This window comes from Balaenoptera physalus (assembly GCF_965194825.1).
Source record: "Balaenoptera physalus genome assembly, chromosome: X".
Taxonomy (NCBI): Eukaryota; Metazoa; Chordata; class Mammalia; order Artiodactyla; family Balaenopteridae; genus Balaenoptera; species Balaenoptera physalus.
Window position 1 is genome coordinate 131,045,984 of NC_138903.1, and position 24,264 is coordinate 131,070,247.

The following is a 24,264-nucleotide window of genomic DNA, read 5'->3' on the forward strand; positions in this document are numbered from 1 at the left end:
GAGGGCTTGTACGATACACTCTGAGAGAACCTACCAACTGAAGGAACATGCACGTGGTTTGATTCTGTAAGGAACGCCAGATCCATTCATGTCTGTCCTCTTCACTTCTGTGTTCTCCAGTGCCTAGGGTAGCACCTGGCGCTTAGTAGATGCACAATTAATATTTCTTGTGTGTATCAGTTATGGAAAGAGCCTTCTCACAATGAGTTGCTGTAAGCTCTTTTCAGTAATATAGTCTCCCATAACATTTAAAATCGAATCCAATTTAACAGAAATGCACACTAAACCCTCGTCTTCAGGAACATGTCTCAGGTAAAAAAGATATGCATTTAAAATATATGACCATAGGTGTGTGGGTTTATTTCTGGGCTTTCTATCCTGTTCCATTGATCTCTATTTCTGTTTTTGTGCCAGTACCATACTGTCTTGATTACTGTAGCTTTGTAGTATAGTCTGAAGTAAGGGAGCCTGATTCCTCCAGCTCCATTTTTCTTTCTCAAGATTGCTTTGGCTATTCAGGGTCTTTTGTGTTTCCATACAAATTGTAAAAGTTTTTGTTCTAATCCTGTGAAGAATGCCATTGGTAGTTTGATAGGGATTGCATTGAATCTGTAGATTGCCTTGGGTAGTATAGTCATATACACATTACTATAAATAAAATAGATAGCCAACAAGGACCTTCTGTATACCAAGGGGAACTATACTTAATATTTTGTAATAACTTATAAGGGAAAAGAATCTGAAAAAGAATATATATGTATATATGTATATATATATACATATATATGTGTATATATATATAAATGAATCACTGCTGTACACTGGAAACTAACACGTTATAAATCAATTATATTTCAATAAAAATTTTTAAAATAAAATATATGACTACTCAAAACCATTCTTGGAATGAAGAGGTTACATAGGTCTCTGTTCTAGTCAAGAGCTGCTGTAAGTCCTTGGTGTTCATCACTTTGATTTCTAACTCTCACCATCCTTGGCATTTGAGCATCTCCATCAGCTGATCTTCTCACCTTTTTGCCCTTTTAAAGACTCAGACACTCTCTGGTTTGGATTACCTGGGAGATTATCTACAGCCACCTTCCATGTGATGACTGAATCTTCTCTCCAACATCCCCAACAAATGTTCAGGCAGCCTCTACTGAGGTGTAGGGGAACAAATGGGCCTGCGCTTTGCAGTCAGACAGACCTTTGGGTGAACCATGGACAGGTTGTTTCACCTGTTTGAGTGTCAGTAAAATAGGGATAATAACACCTCAGTTCCAGTGTTGCCATGCCGATTAAATGCAGTGGTATATGGGTGAAGAGTCAGGGGCCTCAGTGACAGTGCTGAATTCTATTCTGCCTGGAGAACAGTGTTCCTCTACTCCCAGTTGAAGATACTGCTTCCCAGATGCTGGGACCCAACCTGTTACTCAGGAAGAGGAGCAACGCCAGGTCAGGATCTCAGCATGCTCAGCTGCTAGTTGGTCTGGCTGCTGGTCTCTCCCTCACCTTTCAGGACCAGCCTTTGTCTACCTGCCTTTTCCTCTTGTGCTGGCCTTCAGGTGTCAGGGGCAAAATGCCTCACCAGCTCCCCAGATACCCACAGATTCATGAGCCCCACATGGTGACTCTGCTGCCAACCACCTCCCATTCTAAAGCAGTCATCCCTCAGGTAGGCAATGTCAGAGCAAAGTTCCTCCTTTCCCTCCCTGTTCCAATACCATTGTCTCCATGAACTTTGCAAAGTAAAATTGATCATTTTAAAGTGATAAGAATTTTTTTAAGCTGAAAAAGATCTGATTTCTTTTTTGCTTGATCTAAAATTCAGTGTGCAATCACAAATGTGATAAAGACCTACTATGTGCTGGGCATTGGGTCAGCCACAGGAAGGGATACAAAGTCAAGCGAGGCACAGGCTCTGCCCTCGAGGGCCTTGTGGAGAAAGGTGAGCACGATGTGGAAAAATACTCAGCAGTGTCCTACATATGGTAGTAGAACTGCAACATTTGGGGAGGCATGGAAGGGAATTCAAAGGAGTGAGGAGCTAACTTCTACAGGTCGGGTTCAGGAAAGGCGTCACCCTGCTCCCTTGCACTAGGGGTCTTACTCAGTGAAATGTGACCCAAACCACAACTTAGAATCTGCTGGACAGTTTTTGAAAAACTGCAGACTTCCTGCATCAGACTCTCCTTAGGGCTGTTGTGAAACAGGTGGAGAGCCAGGGCAGTCCTTTAAATGGGGGCAGCAATTTGCTCTTCAGAAAAACAGTATGTTTTAAGAGTTCTCATTTCAGAAGTGCATCCTATACTAGCAAAACTGTTTTCTCCCTTTTCTTTCACAATACGAATTGGAATGTCAAAATAAATCCAGCTGACTTTTTAGAAAAATTAGAACATCTAATTATCTCATGCCTCTACCGTGCCACTGGTATCTGGTCCTCCAGTTACAGTTGGGAAACAGAAACAGTTCTTAGGGAAAGGGTGCATATGCTCTGGATACATGTAAGAGAGGGAACGGCATTTTATGTGTGGAGGCAGCGGAGAGATGAGGAGAAGAAGAGGCGTAATGCAATGACATTGGCAATGAGCATAGACTCAGACCTAGACTCAAATCTAGGTTCTTTACCTCTTACTAATGTGTGACCTTGAACAAGTCTCTTAAGTTTTCTGAGCCTCTATTTTTTTTTAAATTATTTATATAAATTTTTGATGAATTAATGAATGGATGGATAAATTGTAGTCACTCTGAAGGCAATTTGGAAGCACTCGTTGGCATTTAAAATATTTGATTTCGTATTTCAGAATCTAAAGTATAGTACAAATGCACCAAGAGGTAAATTCTGGAACAATAATTAAAGAGATAACTTTGGTCACCATCTGGGATTAGTGTAAACTTTAAGGAGAATCTTTACTTTTATCTATGATTTAAAAAAAATTAACAGGGTATTTTGTACATGTACTGCTTGGATAATTAAAAGAATTTAAATTTTAGAAAACCAAATACAGTCATTGTCTTAGAGCCAAGATAAAATAATTCTTACCATTAATCATTCCATGCATGTGACTTTTTGGTTCCTGGCTGCCAAAGGGAAGTGAGCAATATAAAAGATTACATAATATTGTCTAATGAGAGGAAACAGACCAGTTGAGATGTTTTATTTCTACTAAACTCCTCCCAATATTAAATACTATACTTCTATAAATTCTTTGTATAAACTATCATATAAATGACAGAAATAACATTCGGGGTGCTATCTTATTAGAAGTTTTAAACAAATTGCAAAAGCATTCTTCATAAAACATTTTCTTGGAAATTCCCTGGTGGTCCAGTGGTTAGGATGCTGCTTTCACTGCCAAGGGCCTGGGTTCCATCCCTGGTCGGGGAACTAAGATCCTGCAAGCCAAGCGGCAAGGCCAAAAAAAAGTTTACATAAAGATGAAAGATAAGGGGGAGGCATATATAAATATAGGTCAAAAAAACACATTTTCTTCCACCAACTAGTTAAAAATGATAGACATTACTATTTGAAGGCTCAGTGAAGCAATTAATGTAATCCAAATACATTATATTCAAGTAGTATAATCTGAATAAGGATAAAGATATCATTTTCATTATTTTATACAATATGATATATTATTTACATTAAAGTATTTTCATAATGATGGTTACATAAACGTAACCTTTTTTATTAAATATTCTCACCAAAAACAGTGGTAGTCTAACAATAAACTCCCACTAAGATATGGTAGATGATCTGCTGCTGTTTTTCAATTATTCATCTTTCATGTATAGGTAGAAAAAGTAATTAATAACACATGGGCCACAAAAACATGATTTCTAACACAAAGAGTTTATGATTTCTTAAATGTATGCACCTCTTCTCACCTTGATCAGTTCATGTTTAAGCACTCCTTGATAGAATGCATTTCTTTTTTTATTGAACTATAGTTGATTTACAATGTTGTGTTAGTTTCAGGTGTACAGCACAATGATTCAGTTATACATATATATATATATTTAAATATATATTAAATAATAGGTAGAAAGGAGAATTTAACCCAAGTTTTCTCTGAACACTTTGAGGTTCAGAATAGCTCACAAAGCTGGAGGCAGGAAATCTGGGCAAGACAGTTAACCTCTCTTTTTTTAAAAAACTTTTTATTTATTTATTTATTTTTGGCTATGTTGGGTCTTCGTTGCTGTGCACGGGCTTTCTCTAGTTGCAGCAAACGGGGGCTGCTCTTCGTTGTGGTGCGCGGGCTTCTCATTGCAGTGGCTTCTCTTGTTGCAGAGCACGGGCTCTAGGCACGCGGGCTTCAGTTGTGGCACACAGGCTCAGTAGTTGTGGTGCACAGGCTCAGTAGTTGTGGTTCGTGGGCTCTAGAGTGCAGGTTCAGTAGTTGTGGTGCACGGGCTCAGTAGTTGTGGCTCGTGGGCTCTAGAGTGCAGGCTCAGTAGTTGTGGTGCACGGGCTTAGTTGGTCCACGGCATGTGGGACCTTCCTGGACCGGGGATCAAACCTGTGTCCCCTGCATTAGCAGGCGGATTCTTAACCACTGTGCCACCAGGGAAGCCCGAGACAGTTAACCTCTCTTAACCCCAGTTTCCTCATCTGCTAAATGGAGATTCATTTTAAAAATTGAGACATAATTCACATACCATAAAATCTACCCTTTTGAAATGTGTGATTCAGTGTTGATAGTATAGTCACAGTTTTGAAACCATCAATACAATCAATTTTAGGGTATTTTCATGAACCCAAAAGGAAACCCATACCTATTAGCTGTTACTCCCCATTCCCCAACTCCCTGCAGCCCTTGGCAATCACTCACCTATTTTCTGTCTTTATGGATTTGCCCATTCTGAACATTTCATACAAATGAAATCATTCAGTATGTGACGTTTTGTGTCTAGCTTCTTTTACTTAGCATAATGTTTTTGAGATTGTAACATGTATAAGTAGTTCATTCCTTTTAATGGCTGAATAGTACTCCATTTTATGGATACGTTACATTTTGCTCATCCATTTATCAGTTGATGGACATTTGGATTGTTTCCTTTTTTTTTTTGCTATTATGAACAACATTGCTATGAACATTCACATACAAGTTTTGTGTAGTCATATGTTTTCAATTCTCTTGGGTAGATACCTAGGAGTGGAATTGCTGGGTCATATAGTAACTTGATGTTTACCTTTTTTTGTTTTTAAACATCTTCATTGGGGTATAATTGCTTTACAATGCTGTGTTAGTTTCTGCTTTATAACAAAGTGAATCAGCTATATGTATACATACATCCCCATATCCCCTCCCTCTTGCACCTCCCTCCCACCCTCCCTATCCCACCCCTCTAGGTGGTCACAAAGCACTGAGCTGATCTCCCTGTGCTATGCGGCTGCTTCCCACTAGCTATCTATTTTACATTTGGTAGTGTATGTATGTCAATGCTACTCTCTCACTTCATCCAGGCTTACCCTTCCCCCTGCCCGTGTCCTCAAGTCCATTCTACGTCTGCGTCTTTATTCCTGTCCTGCCCCGAGGTTCATCAGAACCTTTTTTTTTTTTTTTTAGATTCCAGGTATGTGTGTTAGCATACAGTATTTGTTTTTCCCTTTCCAACTTACTTCACTCTGTATGACAGACTCTAGGTCCATCCACCTCACTACAAATAACTCAGTTTTGTTTCTTTTATGGCTGAGTAATATTCCATTGTATATATGTGCCACATCTTCTTTATCTATTCAACTGTTGATGGACACTTAGGTTGCTTCCCTGTCCTGGCTATTGTAAATAGTGCTGCAGTGAACATTGGGGTACATGACTCTTTTTTAAAAATTATTATTATTATTTTTATTTATTTATTTATTTATTTTTGGCTGTGTTGGGTCTTCGTTTCTATGCAAGGGCTTTCTCTAGTTGTGGCAGGCGGGGGCTACTCTTCATCGCGGTGCGCGGGCCTCTCACTATCGCTACATGACTCTTTTTGAATTATGGTTTTCTCAGGGTATGTGCCCAGTAGTGGGATTGCTGGGTCATATGGTAGTTCTATTTTTAGTTTTTTAAGGAACCTCCATACTGTTCTCCATAGTGGCTGTATCAATTTACATTCCCACCAACAGTGCAAGAGGGTTCCCTTTTCTCCACACCCTCTCCAGCATTTATTGTTTGTACATTTTTTCATGATGGCCATTCTGACTGGTGTGAGATGATATCTCGTTGATTTGCATTTCTCTAATGATTAGTGATGTTGAGCATCCTTTCATGTGTTTGTTGGCAATCTGTATATCTTCTTTGCAGAAATGTCTATTCAGGTCTTCTGCCCATTTTTGGATTGAGTTGTTTGTTCTTTTCATATTGAGCTGCATGAGCTGCTTGTAAAGTTTGGAGATTAATCCTTTGTCAGTTGCTTCATTTGCAAATATTTTCTCCCATTCTGAGGGTTGTCTTTTCGTCTTGTTTATGGTTTCCTTTGCTGTGCAAAAGCTTTTAAGTTTCATTAGGTCCCATTTGTTTATTTTGTTTTTATTTCCATTTCTCTAGGAGGTGGGTCAAAAAGGATCTTGCTGTGATTTATGTCAAAGAGTTTTCTGCCTGTGTTTTCCTCTAAGAGTTTTATAGTGTCTGGCCTTACATTTAGGTCTTTAATCCATTTGGAGTTTGTTTTTGTGTATGGTGTTAGGAAGTGGTCTAATTTCATTCTTTTACAGGTAGCTGTCCAGTTTTCCCAGCACCACTTATTGAAGGGCTGTCTTTTCTCCACTATATATTCTTGCCTCCTTTATCAAAGATAAGGTGACCATATGTGCGTGGGTTTATCTCTGGGCTTTCTGTCCTGTTCCACTGATCTATATTTCTGTTTTTGTGCCAGTACCGTACTGTCCTGATTACTGTAGCTTTGTAGTATAGTCTGAAATCAGGGAGCCTGATTCCTCCAGGTCCATTTTTCTTTCTCAAGATTGCTTTGGCTATTCGGGGTCTTTTGTGTTTCCATACAAATTGTGAAATTTTTTGTTCTAGTTCTGTGAAAAATGCCATTGTTAGTTTGATAGGGATTGCATGGAATCTGTAGACTGCTTTGTGTAGTATAGTCATTTTCACAATGTTGATTCTTCCAATCCAAGAACATGGTATATCTCTCCATCTTTTTGTATCATCTTTAATTTCTTTCATCAGTGTCTTATAATTTTCTGCATACAGGTCTTTTGTCTCCTTGGGTAGGTTTATTCCTAGGTATTTTATTCTTTTTGTTGCAATGGTAAATGGCAATATTTCCTTAATTTCTCTTTCAGATTTTTCATCATTAGTGTATAGGCATGCAAGAGATTCCTGTGCATTAATTTTGTATCCTGCTACTTTACCAAATTCATTGATTAGCTTTAGTAGTTTTCTGGTAGCATCTTTAGGATTCTCTATGTATAGTATCATGTCATCTGCAAACATTGACAGTTTTACTTCTTCTTTTCTGATTTGGATTCCTTTTATTTCTTTTTCTTCTCTGATTACCATGGCTAAAACTTCCAAAACTATGTTGAATAATAGTGGTGAGAGTGGGCAACCTTGTCTTGTTCCTGACCTTAGTGGAAATGGTTTCAGTTTTTCACCATTGAGAACGATGCGATGTTTAACTTTTTGAGGAACTGACAAGCTCTTTTCCAAAGTGGCTGCACCATTTTACATTCCCACCCCTAATGCATGGGGGATGCGATTCTCCACATCCTCATCAACACTTTTTATTATCAGTCTTTTTTGACCGTAGACATTGTAGTCGGTATGAAGAGGCTAAATGGGGATTCTAATTCCTGTTCTTTTGTGAGAATTATAAATAGATAATTATAAGGAAGAGTTTAGAAAAGTATAAAGTGTTCATGAAGTATAAAATATTAGTAAGAAATAACTCTGGGTTCATAGCCTGGATTTATCATGAATGTTGAGTTTTGGAATTTCTTTTGTGAGTTTTAGGGAATTAAGGCAGGATTTGGAGGAAGGAAATATTTTCAGAAAGATTCATCAGCCACTAGTGAAAAAATAATGCATCTAATTCAGAACCCAAATAGCTTTATTTTAGATGTTTCTGTACATCAGGGTAATTGGTGAGATTCTCAAAATTATGACACTCTAAAGCCAAAGTGGCTTCATTTTTCATCTTTTTTTAAGTTATCCTTTAAAAAAAATTTTTTTTTTAATTTTTAAATTTTTGGCCATACCACACAGCATCCAGGATCTTAGTTCCCTGACCAGGGATTAAACCCATGCCCCCTGCAGTGGAAGCACGGACTCTTAACCACTGGACTGCCAGGGAAGTCCCAAAAGTGGCTTCATTTTTCCAGTGTGATTATGAAGTGAGCACTAGTTAAAATGATGCCCCAAACTTGTCCCTTTATTGAATTTTCTGCTCTAGGCCCTGCCAAGTAAGTCATTGGCCTATGAGACGTCTTTACCTAATGTTTATATGCTGAGGACACTGTTAGCATTGGCTAGAGCTGGAGGCCCTTTGTGGCATGGTAAAGAGCATGGGCTTTGGAGTTACACTGATGCTCTTCACTCCTTCAAATCTGATCTTAGGCGAGCCACTTACCTTCTTAAATCCCCTTATAAGTTTGCTGTGAGACTTAAGTGAGATAATACGTACGGAAAGCACCTAGCACTGTGCCAGAAAAAAAGTACTCAATAAAGGGAAGTTTTTTTCTTATCACCACCATCAGGCTGGCCAGTAAGACAAATCCCACTTGGATCCACAGCCCTAAGGTTAGGGTCAGACTCAGAAGGAGAGATCTATTTTGAGTAAGTGTTACCATTTATTATTATCATAGTGATTATATCATTAATAGTTTTGTTGAGGTACAATTCACATACAGTAAACTACACATGCTTAACGTGTGCGATTTGCTTAGTTTTGACATGTGTATACATCCAAGAAACCATGATCGAAAGAAAGATAGTGAATCTACCCAACACCCCCAAACCTTCCTTGTGCCCCTTGGTAATCCCTCTCTCCTACCCTTACCCACCCCCCTTTCCCAGGTAACCATTACCTGATTTCTGTCTCTATAGATTAGTTTGCATTTTCAGGAGTACTATGTAAATGGAACCATTGAATATGTACAATTGTTGGTCTGGCTTCTGTCACTCAGCATAATTATTTTGAGATTCATCCACATGGAGTATATCAATAGTTTATTCTTTTTATTGCTCAGTAGTATTATATGCTGATTCTATGACTCGACTACAATTTGTTTATACAATCATCTGTTGATGGACATCTGTACAGTTTTCAGTTTGGGGCTATTACAAATAAAGTTGCTATGAATGTTTGTGTACAAGTCCTTACCTGAGCATTTGCTTCATTTCTCTTTGATAAATACCTAGGAATGAAATGGCTAAATCATATTGTAGTTGTATGCTTTTAACTTTCTAAGAAATTGCCAAACTGTTCTCCAATGTTCTGCCATTTACATTTCCAACAGTTTTATGTGAGAGTTCCTGTTCCTCCACATCCTGGCCAACACGTACTATGATCAGCCTTTTGATTTTAGCCATTCTAATGACTATGTAGTTGTATGTCATTTTGGTTTTCATATCCGTTTCCCCAATGACCGATTATTTTTAGCATCTTTATATGTGTGCTTATTAACCATTCATATATCTTCTATGATGAAGTGTCTGTTCAAAACTTTTGCCCAATTTTAAAAATTGGGCTCTTTGCTTTCTTGTTATTGAGTTGTGAGGATTCGTTATATATTTGGATACAAGTTATCTATCATATATATGGTTTGCAAATATTCTCTTCCTGTCTGCTGCTTGTCTTTTAATTCCCTTATCACTTTCAAAGAGTAGAAGTTTTTATTTAACTTTGATAAAATCCAATTTATCAATAGGTTCTTTTATGGATCGTACTTCAGTGTCATATCTAAAAAAATCTTTGCCCAACCTGAGGTCACAACTGTTTTCTCCTATAGTTTCTTACAGAAGTTTTATAGTTTTAGGTTTTACATTTAGATCTATAATCCATTTTAAGTTAATGCCTGAGTATGATGGGAAGTATGGATGATCAGACGGTTTATTTTTACATATTGATATTCAATTTTTCCAGCACCATTAGTTGATAAGACTGTACTTGCTCTACTGAATTGCCTTTGCACTTTTGTCAAAAATGAGTTGTTTATATATGTGTGAGTTTATTTCTGGACTCTCCACTTCTGTTCCATTGATCTATTTTTCTACTTTTATGCCAAAACCACATTGCTTTGATTATTGTAGCTTTACAATGTCAAAATCAGTCACTGTTTGCCCTGTAACTTTGTTCGTTTCTAAAGTTGATTTAGTCTTTTATCTTTTCATTGGAATTTAAAAATTATATTGTCAACTTCTACAAAAAACCTGATGGGTTATTGATTAGGATTGTTGTGAATTTGTAGACCAATTTGGAAAAACCTGACATCTTAACAAATGAGTCTTCTGACCAATGAACAGGAGTTCTATGTTTTCATTTATTTAAGCCTTCTTTAATCATCTCGATAACATTTTATAATTTTCAGTGCACAGGTCCTTCACGTATTTTGCTAAAATTTTCTCTTAGTTTATCTTATTTTTAGTTGCTATTTTAAACATTTTTATTTCAATATCTGATTGATCATTGATACCATATGGAAATAAAATTGATTTTTGTATATTGATCTTGTAATCTACAATGTTGCTAAACTAATTTATTAATTTTAGTAGCATGTCATCCATTAATAAAGGTAATTTTACTTTTTCCTTTCCAATATGGATGCCTTTCATTATTTTTTCTTGCCTAATTTCCGTGTTGAATATAAGTGGTGAGAATGGGTATTCTTATCTTGTTCCTGATCTTAGGGAAAAAGCATTCAGTCTTTTCCACTTAGTTATGATGTTAGCTGTGTTGTTTTATTGTACATTGCTTTTATCAGGTTGAGGAACTTTCCTTCTATTCCTAGTTTGTTGAGTGTTTTTATAATGAAAGAGTTTTGGATTTTGTCAAATGCTTTTTCTGTGTCTGTTGAGATGATCATGCATTTTAAAAATTTTAATCAATTAATATGGTACATTACATTGATTGATTTTTTGATGTTAAACCAGTGTTGAATTCCTGGGATAAATTGCACATGGTCATGGGGTATAATCCTTTTTATAGCTACTGGACTGGGTTTGCTAGTATTTTGTTGTAGATTTTTGTGCCTATATTCAAAAGGGCTATTGGTATGTAGTTTTATTTTCCTGTGATGTCTTTGGCTTTGGTTTCAGGGTAATATTGGCCTCAGAGAATTAGTTTGGAAGTGTTCTCTCCTCTTCTATTTTTTGGAAGCGTTTGTGAAGAATTGGTGCTAATTCTTCTTTAAATATTTGGTTTAATTCACCAGTGAATCCATCTGGGCCTGAAATTTTCTCCCTTGGATATTTTTTAACTACAAGTTCAAATTCATTAATATATAAAGGGCTATTTTGGTTATGTATTTCTTCTCCTTTTCCTCCTCTTTTCCTTCTTCCCCTCTTCCTCCTCCTCTTTCTTTTACTTAGTATTACTGGTTTATTATAAAGGGTACATATAAGAGAGCCAAAGAAAGGGCCAAAAGGAAGAGATGCATAGGGCAAGGTATGGGGAAAGGGGCATGGAGCCTCCATGCCCTTTCCAGGTGTGCCACCCTCCCAGAACCTTGATGTGTTTGCCAACCTGGAAGCTCCCCAAACTGCTTTGTTTAGGGGTTTTTATGGAGGTTCCATTACATAGGCATGATTGATTAAATCATTGGTCATTGGTGATTTACTTATTTACTCAGTCTTCAGCCCGCTCACCCCTCTCCAAAGGTAGAGGGTGGGGCTAAAAGTTCTAGCCCCCTAACCACATAGCTGGTTCCTCTGGCAACCAGCCTCCTTCCTGAAACTATCTAGGGGCCCACTAAGAGTCACCTCCTTAACATAAACTCAGATGTGGTTGAAAAGCATTTCTTCTTGAGTGAGCTTTGGTAGTTTGTGTCTTTCAGAAAATTTGTCTGTTTCATTTAAGTTGTCACATTTATTGGCATACATTGTTCATACTATTGATATTTTAAAAAATTTTTATGTGTAGAATCTGTTGTCATGTCACCTTTCTTGTTACTGATATCAGTTTTTTTGTCTCTTTTCTGCTTTTGTTCTCATTTGTCTGGCTAGGCTTATAAATTTTATCATTGTTCTCAAAGAATCCCCTTTTGGTCTCATTGATTTTTTCTATTGTTTTTCTATTTTTTATTTTCTATTTTATTGATATTATTTGGCCTTTATTATTTTCTTTCATCTACTTTTTTGGGTTTAATGTGCTTTCCTTTTTATAGGTTATTAAGAGAGAAGCTAAGGTCATTGATTTGAGGCATTTCTTCTTTTCAAATACAGGCATTTAGCAATATAAATTTCCCTGTACGTACTACTTCAGTGGCATCGCATAACTTCTATTATGTTGTGTTTTCATTTTTGTTCTGTTTAAATTATATTCTAATTTCCCTTTAATTTCTTCTTTGACCCAAGAGTTATTTTAGGAGTGCATTATTTAGTTTCCAAATATTTGGGGATTTTCCAGACTTGTTTTTCTTATTGACTTCAAATTTAATTCCTTTGTGGTCAGAGAATAAACTTTGCATGACTTGAATCCTTCTAAATTTATGGAGAGTTGCTTTATGACTAGAATATTATATCTATCTTGGTAAATATCCCACGTGCACTTGAAAGGAATGTGAATTCTCATGTTATTGGGATTATTCTGTAAATGTCAATTAGATTAATTTAATTGATAGTATAGTTCATATTTTCTATATATTTACTGATTTTCTGTCTACTTGTTTGTTCACTTATTAAAAGAAGGGTATTGAAATCTCTATGACTGTGGACTTGTCTGTTTCTCCCTGCACTTCTATCAGTTTCTCTTTCATGTAGTTTGAAGCTCTGCTATTAGGAGTAAAATGTTAAGGATTTTTTTTCTTCTCTTGATTAATTGACAGCTTTATTGTTATGAAATGGCATCTTTAGCTTTGATAATATTCTTTCCTCTGAAATCTCCTTTTTCTGATATTAATATAGCCACTGTGACCTATGGCTCACTCCATCATTCCTTTCCTACAGGGACAAAACTCAAATGAGAGACCCTCTCCCTAGGGAAGTAAATGGACTGAAATTGATCACAAAGTGTCTCCACCAAGAAGCTGGAAGCTTGTTACAGCTGTTCATAAAAAAAGAATTCCACCAGTGTCCCACCAGGAAGGTAAGGTCTATTTCTCCAGAAGGCCTCAGGAGAAGGAAAAGAGTTAGGATGCTATCAGTGCCAGCAGTAAAATAAAATAATAAAAGTGTCTTGTGTGTGATGATACATGTTGAGAAAACCTTTTTAACATAAGTAACACATTCCTCTGGTTAAGCCAAGCCCCTTCCTGCGTGCATTCGTCACTTTTAAGTTGTAGTTTTTTGCATGCAAACACCCAGCACAACTTGCAGAGTGTATGTATCAGTGTCATCCTCCCTACACTTTTAAAACCTAAGCCTGGGTAGTACACCTACTGAGATGAGCAAGACCCCCTGCATTTGAAACAAAACCAGAATACCCAGCAGAGCAAGTTTATTCACTGAAGACTTGGTAGACTGAAGGCAGTGATTTCAGACTGGAAAACAGAAAACTGAGTTATGTAGACACTGGAAAAAGGAGGTAGGATGAAAAAGTTCTTTGGTAGTAGCCAAGAAGTGAATGGTCTTTGTAGGAAGGAAATGAGATGATTCACATCTCCACAGACTTAAATATGGCCACATTGCCATGGATGGATTGAAGGTAAGACATAAAAAAAAAAAAAAAAAAAAACCTTGGTAATGGTGAAGGGTAAGAGGAAACAGAGTGTACCGCTGAATAGGGTAGTTCTGGGGCGAGGTTTGGAGTATACACCCTCTCCCTGCCATGTGACCCACCAGACTTGGCATGAGGAGATGAGGAGTGTGACAGGTCAGTTTGGAAGGCAATTTAGGGGTGCTAAAAATGACCCTTCTCCCACCAGATAGTTTTGGCCTTGCCAGCATCTCCCCTTCTGCATGGATGTGTCAGGATGGTGGTTTGTGATATCTAAGCCTTCCAGTGCTACCATTGGCTGGGGGAAAGCCTTGCTGACCAAACAAAGGCTAAGGGTCTGGCCCTTCATTGTCCTGGAGAGGGGTATATATAGGTAGGACAGGAGGCGTGGGGTAGACCACTGGGAAGCACTGACCTGGCGAGGGTGACCAGGAAATCATGAATTCCTAACACATTTATGGAAAAACCTATCTCAAGCACCAATGGGAAGAAGAAGAGGAGGATTTCCTGTCAATGCAGGTCCAGAGGCAGTGTCAAAGTGAGGTGAACCACCCAAGCTCCTCTTCCTCTTCCCCATTAACACTCCCACAAGACTCCTCCCTTGTCCTTGCCTGGCACACACCACAACCTCAGCCCACACCCCTTGTCCTGAAGCCCCTGTTCCTGTCCATCTCCCACACTCTTCCCCCAAACCAGTGCCCCTCTGTGCTCACCCTGTTGTCTTCCCATGCGGCCAAGAGAATCATACAGGTAAAAAGATGCCTTCAATGGAGTTCAAGAAGAAAAGCCTCTCTGAAAACTCACACTCCTTCAATTAAGTCTAAGAAAGCTAGACTATTCAGCCATTATCACAGGGTGAATGAGACACTGAACACTATTCGGCCATTATCACAGGGTGAATGAGACACTGAATCAAAATCAAACAGCCAGAGTAAAATCAAGAGAGTGTGGAGAAGCCCACCATTTCCAGTGATGACCAGGGCAGCCAGAATTTAGAAGTGAGCCCAGAGACCTCAGAAATACCTGAGAAGTCTCTAACATCTAGCCAATGAGAAATGGCTACCTACTAAGAGACCAAACTATGCACTAACAGGGTACACCCATGGTGATGAATAAAATAAAAACCTGTTGTGAAAATCTGTGTGTGTCTCTAAGTTCTCTGATGGTTGGGAGGGAAGAAGGGAAGAGGTAAGTGTGTGAGAGAGAGGTGGGGTTCTGTGAGGTTGGGGGATAGACCAGAAGGTCTACAATTAGCCAGAAATTGAGAATAAGAACCAGGTGAGGTCTGAGCACTTAAGACAAATTTCTCAACACTATCCCCCAGGCAAGGGGATATGGCCTGGTGTTTCTGCATGTGCTTGCAAGGGGTTGGACAGTAGCCACATCACATCATGGTGGAGATTGCAAGAACCTATGTTAGGTGAAGTGTACCACCCCCCGACCCCCAAAGGCAGAAAGATACATCAAATAATCACCTCTAGGCCACCTACCACTTAGTGGTGTTTGTTGCATCCTACCCTGTGCTGTAAGCAGCTAAAGGCCTCCAAAAGGACCAAAAGCCCCACCCTACTAAAAGTCGTTGACAACACCCCCAAGAAACGAGTAGTGTTTGGAGGCTACAAACCCAACACTGATTAGGCCACTTGTTAAGAATACTTGGGATGGAACAGTTGGCTACCAAGGGTGGGGCAGTGGGAATGATTCCTCCCTGGTGCAGGCAATAAAGGGGGCCGTAGTCTGCAGACAATTTTTTTTTTCACACACACACACTGTATTTTATTTTCACAAGAGATAAATAGACTGACACCAAGCATTGTACATGGATGACCACAACAAAAGCAACAATGATTGCAATTGCCAAACACGATGCAGACAATTTTTTAATTAAACTTTTTATTTGTAGATAATTATAAGTTCACATGCAGTTGTTAGAAATAATATAGATAGATCTTATGTACCCTTTAGCCAATTTTCCACAATGGTAGCATCTTCCTTCTAAAACTATAGTACAATGTCACAAGCAGGATTTTGACGTTGATGCAGTTAAGATACAGAACATTTCCTCCAAATGAAGCCTCATGTTGCCATTTTATAGACATTCACTTCTCTCCTGTTATGAACTGGAGTTTTGTGTCCCCCTAAAATTCACATATTGAAGACTTAAATCCCCAATGTGATGGTATTTGGAGGTGGGGCCTTTGGGAGGGAATTGAGTTTGGATCAGGTCATGGGGTGAAGACCTCATAATGGAATTGGTACCTTTATAAGAGGATGAGGAGACCCAAGCTTGCTCTGTCTGCCATGTGAGAACACAGCAAGAAGGCATCTGTCTTCAAACCTGGAAGAGGACCCTCACCATGAGCCAAATCTGCTGGCACCATGAATTTGAATTTCCTAGCCTCCAGAGCTATGAGAAATAAATTTCTCTTAAGCCATCTAGTCTGTGGTATTTTGAGCTAACCAATACATCTCCCATACCCACTTCCTCCTCCTTAACCCCTGGCAACCATGAATCTGTTCTCCAATTTATAATTTCATCATTTCAAGAATACTATATAAATGGAATAATACAGTATGTAAGCATTGGGGATTTTTTTTCACTTAGCATAATTGTCTGAAGATTCATCCAGGTTGTTGTGTGTATCAACAGTTCATTTTTTATTGTTGAGTAGTATTCCATGGCATGGATATATCACAGTTTGTTTGCCATTACCTCATTGAAGGACATCTGGGATGTTTCAAGTGTTTGGTTATGGTGAATGAAGCTGCTATGGGAATTCCCTGGTGGTCCAGTGGTTGGGATTCGGGGCTTTCATTGTCAGGGCCGGGTTTGATCCCTGGTTGGGAAACTAATATCTTGCAAGCCGCATGGCATGGCCAAAATAAAAAATTAAAAAAAAAAAGCTGCTATGAACATTCATATACAGGTTTTGGAGTGAACAAAAGTTTTCATTTCTCTCAGGTAACTGCACAGGAATCTAACTGCTGGGTTGTGTGATAGTTGCATGTTTAGTTTTTTAATTATTAGACTTTATTTTTTTATAACAGTTTTGGATTTATAGAAAATTGGATACATAGTACGCAGGTATCCCACATACTCCCCTCCTTGCCCCCCAGTTTCCCATACTATTAACATCTTACATTAATATGGTACACTATTGAAGAAATAATGACTGAAAACTTCCCAAATTTTGTGAAAACATACACTTACAGATTCAAGAAGCTCAGTGAATCCCAAACAATATAAACCCAAAGAAAACTGTGCCTAAACAAATTGTAATCAAACTGAAAAAAAATTAAAGGCAAAGAAAAAATCTTGAAAATAGCCTGAGAAAAGTGACATATTACTTATAGGGAAACAATCATTTGAATGACTGCGAATTTCTCATCAGGAACCATGGAGGCCAAGATATAGAGTGGAGCAAAATCTTTAAATAGCTGATATAAAAGAATGGTCAACCCTAAATGCTATCCCCAGTGGAAATATTCTCCGGTAATGAATGTGAAATAAAGGCATTAACAGATGAAGGAAAACTAAGACAGTTCATTGCCCACAGACCTGCTCTAAATGACATGCTTGGAGGGATTTCTTAAGATGAAGCTCTTTAAAATATGAATGTCAGTTGAAGCAAAAATTATATCTGGAGGATTTCAATGTATACAATTCATATAATACAATCCATATAATAACTACACCATTAGAAAGTACAAAGAGGCCTATACAATCGTGTGGCTTCTACATTTTACTTGAAGTCATATGACACTAACTTTAAGCACACTATAAAAGATTTACATGTATACATTATAATCTCTAGAGCCACCATTAAAAAAGTAAAAGTTGGACTTCAGGTTTCTGGTTGACATGTAAGGATCTTGGAAGTCACCACTTTGTCCTAGCAAGTAAAAAGCTGAACAAACTGAAAAGTCAATCCTTCTTGGATTCTTAAGAGAGGAGAGAATCCAGGGCAAACCACTGTCCCTAAGATTGGAGAGACAGGCAAATACAGGGAGTTTCAGCTTACTAGGAGAGAGAACCAGTAACTGAAACTGCCATGGGAACCAATGCAGGGTAGGAAAGATAGAACTGTAATTGCTGCATTGCTGGAGGCTCAGTTCAGGCAACTCTAAGAATTAACTCCAGGGAGACCCAGTCACAGGGCGGAGGGGCGGGGGAGGGAGCGCAATAATGTGAGATCTACCTCCAGGACCTCAATGAGTTCCACAGTAAATATCAGAGAGAAATTCCCTTGTGCTTCTGGTAGGGGGAGGGGAAAAGGAACCATTTTAAAATACACCAGAGCACTCTGTTCTTAACAAGGCCTGCTCTCAGCAGAACCTAGTTAACCAGAGCCCAACTGACCTAGGGGAAGGAAAATACCCAACTCCAGTAAGCTCTAGCTTTCCATGTGAGAAAAAGGAAATACCCAACTCCAGTGCATTCTAGCCATCCTGTTCCAGTTGTCAGGGAACCGTTGACCGAATGACACCACCTTCTTTGGCCAGGCAGGATGATAGCCACTTGCATGAGCTGTCTCACAACAGGAGGTCCTGATAAGGAACATGGTGCTGCTGCCAAAACTTTTCTTTTTTATGGCTGAGTAATATTCCATTGTATATAAATACATACCACATGTTCTTTATTCATCTGTGGATGGACACTTAGGCTGCTTCCATGTCCTGGCTATTGTAAATAGAGCTGCAATGAACATTGTGGTACATGACTCTTTTTGAATTATGGTTTTCTCAGGGTATATGCCCAGGAGTGGGATTGCTGAATCATATGGTAGCTCTATTTTTAGTTTTTGAAGGAACCTCCATACTGTTTTCCATGGTTGTTGCAGCAATTTACATTCCCACCAACAGTGTAGAAGGGCTCCCTTTTCCCCACACCCTCTCCAGCATTTATTTGTAGATTTTTGATGATGGCCACTCTGACCAGTATGAGGTGATACCTCATTGTGATTTTTATTTGCATTTCTCTAATAATTAGCAATGTTCAGCAGCTTTTCATGTGCCTGTTGGTCATCTGTATGTCTTCTTTGGAGAAATGTCTATTTAGGTCTTCTGCCCATTTTTTGATTGGGTTGTTGTTTTTTTGTTTTTGTTTTTTAGCATATGCAAAATTTTTTGTAATGTTTTCAGTGATCATAACCAGTTGTGATAGCATTTTATATATAGATGCTCTATGTGTAATATGGGATAAAACAAATGAGTAATTCTGGAATACTTTATTTCTCTCCTCCCCTGTGTCCTTGAAAATCAGGATTCTTGACACGGAGATACATATACCACATAGAAGTTGTTGAGTAAAATCCCTGTAATCCTGAACTGAAATAGAAATAGGATGAACTCACAAGGTATTTTACCTTTTTTTTATATGCATTCTTTTTTGTTGTTGCTGGTTTGTTTCATTTATTTGTTTGTAACCATTTTTTAAATTGAAGTATAGTTGATTTATAATGTGTTAGTTTCAGGTGTACAGTAAAGTAATTCAGTTTTATATATATATATATATATATATACACACAATATATACATATATATTCCTTTTCAGATTCTTTTCCATTATAGGTTATTACAAGGTATTGAATATAGTTCCTTGTGCTATACAGCAGGTCCTTGTTGTTTATTTTATATATAGTAGTGTGTGTATGCTAATCCCAAACTCCTAATTTATCTCCTCCCCCCATCCCCTCTGGTAACCATAAGTTTGTTTTCTATGTCTGTGAGTCTATTTTCATTTTGTAAATAAGTTCACAGACTCACAGACATCATAAGAAACAAACTTAGGGGTTTTTTTTTATATTAAGCTGTATGAGCTGTTAGCACATATTGGAAATTAATTCCTTGTCAGTTGCGTCATTTACAAATTCTTTCTCCCATCCTGTCTATTGTCTTTTTTTTTTTTTAAACTGTATTGGAGTTTCATTTTGTTGATGGTTTCCTTTGCTGTGCCAAAGTTTTCAAGTTTGATTATGTCCCATTTGTTTATTTTTGCTTTTATTTATTTTGCCTTGGGAGAGTGATGGAAGAAAAAACTGCTACAATTTATGTCTGAGAATGTTTTGCCTACATTCTCTTCTAGGAGTTTTACGGTGTCATGACTTATATTTAGGCCTTTAAACCATTTCAAGTTTATTTTTGTGTATGGTGTGAGGGAGTGTTCTAAGTTCATTGATTTACATGTGGCTGTCCAGCTTTCCCAGCACCACTTGCTGAAGAGACTGTCTTTTCTCTGTTGTATATTCTTACGTCCTTTGTTGTAGATTAATTGACTGTAGGTGTGTGGGTTTATTGCTGGGCTCTATTCTGTTCCATTGATCTATATGTCTGATTTTGCCTGCATGTGTTTAATATATACGATTTGATGAATTCGGACATATGCATACACCCAGGATACCACCAACATAATCAAAGTAATAGATACATTCAACACTTAACAAAGTTTCTCTGTGTTCTTTCATTTTTGTTTTTTGTGTTTTTTTCTATGTGTGTGGTAAAAACACAACATATCTACCCTCACAATCTTTTGAGTGTACAATAGGGTATTGTTAACGATAGGTACAATGTTGTATAGCAGAGCTCTAGAATGTATTCATCTTGAATAACTGAAACTTTGTAACTCATTGAATAAAAACTCCCCATTTACTCTTCCCCCAGCTCCTGACAACCACCATTCTAGTCTCTGCTTCTTTGAGCTTGGCTATTCTAAATATTTCACACAAATGGAATCATGCAGTATTTGTTCTTCTGTGACTGGCTTATTTCACTTAGCATAATGTAAAGAAGAACCATCCTTTACAGTAGCCCAAAATAATGGAATATTTAGGTATAAATCTAAAAAATTATGTGCAGGATCTGTATGCTGAAAACTACAAAATACTTGTGAAAAAAAAAGATCTAAATAAATAGAAAGTCATAATGTGTTCGTAAATTGGAAGACTCAATACTGTTAAAATGTCAGTTATTTACAAATTGATATATGGGTGATGTCCCCATGAAAAATCACAGCAGTTTTTTTTTTTGTAGACATAAACAAGCTTTTTCTAAAATTTATATGGAAAGGCTTTTGAAATAGAAGAGAAAAAATTTTGGAAAAGAACAAAGTTGGAGGACTCACACTACCTGATTTTAAGAGTAAGTTACAGTAAACAAACCAGTGTGATACTGGTGGGGAGACAGATACACAGATCAATGGGAAAAGACTTTAGAAGTTAGAAATTGACCTACACAAATATGGCCAATTGATTTTTGACAAAAACTGCAATGGTAATTCAATAGAGAAAGAATAGCTTTTTCAAAAAGTGGTGGTGTACAATTGCATACCCATGTAAAGAAAAAAAACCCTTAAACCTTGATTTAGACCACAAATCTTATACATAAATTAGCTCAAAATGGATCATATACCTAAATGAAAAGTTTTAAACTATAGGACTTCTAGATGAAAATAAGAAAAAATATCTGTGTGACCTTAGGTTAGACAAAAAGTTTTTAGATACAATACCAAAAGCATGATCCATAAAATAAAAAATAATAAGTTGTACTTTATATAAATTAAAAACATTTCCTCTGCAAAAGACACTGTAAAAAGAATGAAAATATAAGCCACAGGCTGGCAGAAAATATTTGCTAATCACATATCTGACAAAGGACTTGTATCTAGAATTTAACAAGAACTCTCAAAAGTCAAAAGTAAGATCAAACAACCCAATAAAAATGGGGGAAAGATTTGAAGAGACATGCCACCAAAGGAGATATAGACAAATAAGTACATGAAAAGGTGCTCAGCATCATTAGTTGGTTTGGAAATGCAATTTAAAGCCACAGTTAGGACCACTACACATCTATTAGAATGACTAGCATTCAAAAATATATAAGAAAGAAAAAACGGACAACCCAAGTGCTGGTGAAGTTGTAAGACTACTAGAAGCCTCATACAATGCTAGTGGGAAGGCAAAATGGTACTGCTACTTTGGAAGACATTTTGGCAGTTTTTTTTTTTTTAAAGTTAAACATACTCTTCTCATATGACCCAGCAACCTTACTCCTAGGTATTTACCCAAGTGAAATGAAAACCCATGTTCATACAAAAACCTGTACATGAACATTTATAGCAACTTTATTCATAATTGTCAAACAAAAACCGGAAACACTCAAACATCCCTCAACTGGGGAATGGATAAATAAACTGTGACACATCCATTCAGTGGAATACTACTTAGTAATTAAAAGAACAAACGACTGACAGTCACAACAACATGGATGAATCTCAAATGCATTATGCTGGGTGAAAGAAGCCTGTGTGAAAAGGCTACATACTCTAAGACTTCATTCCTATGACATCCTGGAAATGGCAAAACAATAGGGATGGAGAACAGGTCAGCGGTTGCCAGGGGTTATGTGGGTGGGACAGGAGCTTTCATTATGATGGGGTTGCATAAGAGAGCTTTTGGGGGGTAGTTATGGAACTGTTCTGTGTCTTGACTATGGTAGTGTGGCATGACTCTGTGCTTGTGGCTGTCAAACTCATCAAACTGTACACCAGAAGAATGGATTTTTCTGAATGTAAATTAGAAAGTTTTTAATTTTAAAAATTATAAACTGGAAAAAAATCCCTCCAGGTGTTTTATGGGTAAAAGTTTGTGAGGGAGCAAGGGCAGATGTGAGTAGACCAGTTCTCTAAGTTATTTCAATTTTCCACTGAAAGATACAGGTGTACTGGGCCAGGGTATAGACAGAAGAATTGGATCAGAGTGGACAGATTTGAGAGCTCTAAGGAGGTAGAATAAACAGTGCATGGTGATTGATTAATCATGTGGCAGTGGGAGTGCGATGAGTCTAGAATGACTCCTAGGTTTCTAGTTTGTTAACCAGTCAGTATTGCCATTTACAAAATAGAGAGCAGAAGAGGAAGGCCAAGAATTGGAGGAAGGATACTATGTTCAGCTGGGGACATAGGACATGGCAGAACAAGTTCTATCTGTGTATGGATGTCAAGGTAGAGATGGTCAGCAGTGACTTGGATGTTCAGGCTTGGGGCTCAGGGGGAAAGGTCTGGACTAGAGATCAAGATTTGGGAGCCTATCAGCTTGGAAGTATATCACTGGTGTATGCAACATGTTCCTGTCCTGATTTGGCCCTCAGTTGCATTTGACAGTTGACCTCTGCCTCCTTTTTGATGCCCTCCACTCTCTTAAGTTCTGGGACACTGCACCATCCTGATTCTCTTCACATTTCTGTGTCTTTTTCCCAGTCTTCGTGTGGACTCCTCTTTGTCCATCCAATAACAATTTCTTGAGAACCTACTACGTGCAAGGTGTCATACTAGGTGTTGAGGATGCAATATTAAGTAAGAGCCAACTTGTGCCCTGAGGACTGTATGGTCTAGTGAACTCTTCCTTGGCCTGCCCTTTATTTATTTATTTATTTATTTATTTATTTATTTTTCCTCTTTGCTTTTATTTTATTTTATTTTTTTACTGGAGTATAATTGCTTTACAGTGTTGTGTTAGTTTCTGCTGTACAATGAAGTGAATCAGCTATATGTCTACCTATATCCCCTCCCTCTTGGACCTTCCTCCCACCCCACCCATCTAGGTCATCACAGAGCACCAAGCTGAGCTTCCTGTGCTTTATAGTAGGTTCCCACTAGCCATCTATTTTATGCTTCGTAGTGTATATGTCAGTCCTAATCTCCCAATTCGTCCCACCCTCCCCTTCCCCCACTGTGTCCACATGTCCCTTCTCTACGTCTGCGTCTCTATTCCCGACCTGGAAATAGGTTCATCTATACCATTTTTCTAGATTCCACATATATGCATTAATATATGATTTGTTTTTCTCTTTCTGGCTTCCTTCACCCCGTATGACAGACTCTAGGTCCATCCATGTCTCTACAAATGACCCAATTTCATTCCTTTTTATGGCTGAGTAATATTCCATTGTATATATGTGCCACATCTTCTTTATCCATTCATCTGTTGATGGATATTTAGGTTGCTTCCATGTCCTGGCTGTTGTTTTGACCCACCTCCAAGAGTAATGAAAATAATAACAAAGATAAACAAATGTGATCTAATTAAACTTAAAAGCATTTGCACAGCAAAGGAAACCATAAACAAGATGAAAAGACAACCCTCAGAACTGACCTGCCCTTTAAATTATGGCGTGCCTAGGCTCCTGCCCACCACTCTTCCTGGTATTCATACACTGTCCTGTTTGAGCCAGGCCAAATAATTCTCCATGTTTACTCCCCTAGACTTCTTTTTAGTCTTTGACTAATTGAGCCCTATTTATCCTGAGAATATTTGAACCTGTGCTCCAAGTGGTGGCCCAAGAAGCAGAATAAATTGATTTCAGCCCTGGTTCTGCCATTCAGTGGTTGTGAGACTTCAGTATGTCCCTTGCCCCTCTCTTGGCTTCCAGGCCCTATCTGTCCAAAAA

General features: G+C 37.9%; 1 protein-coding gene across 1 annotated transcript in view; it reads left to right on the forward strand.

Annotated features, from left to right (window-relative positions):
* Nucleotides 1–24,264, forward strand: part of PASD1 (PAS domain containing repressor 1) — a 168,101-nt gene that overhangs the window by 14,848 nt on the left and 128,989 nt on the right. The window contains exon 2 of the mRNA XM_082444880.1: nucleotides 13,113–13,251. The gene's annotated coding sequence lies outside the window, so the exon portion shown is untranslated. The remainder of the gene's footprint in view (nucleotides 1–13,112; nucleotides 13,252–24,264) is intronic.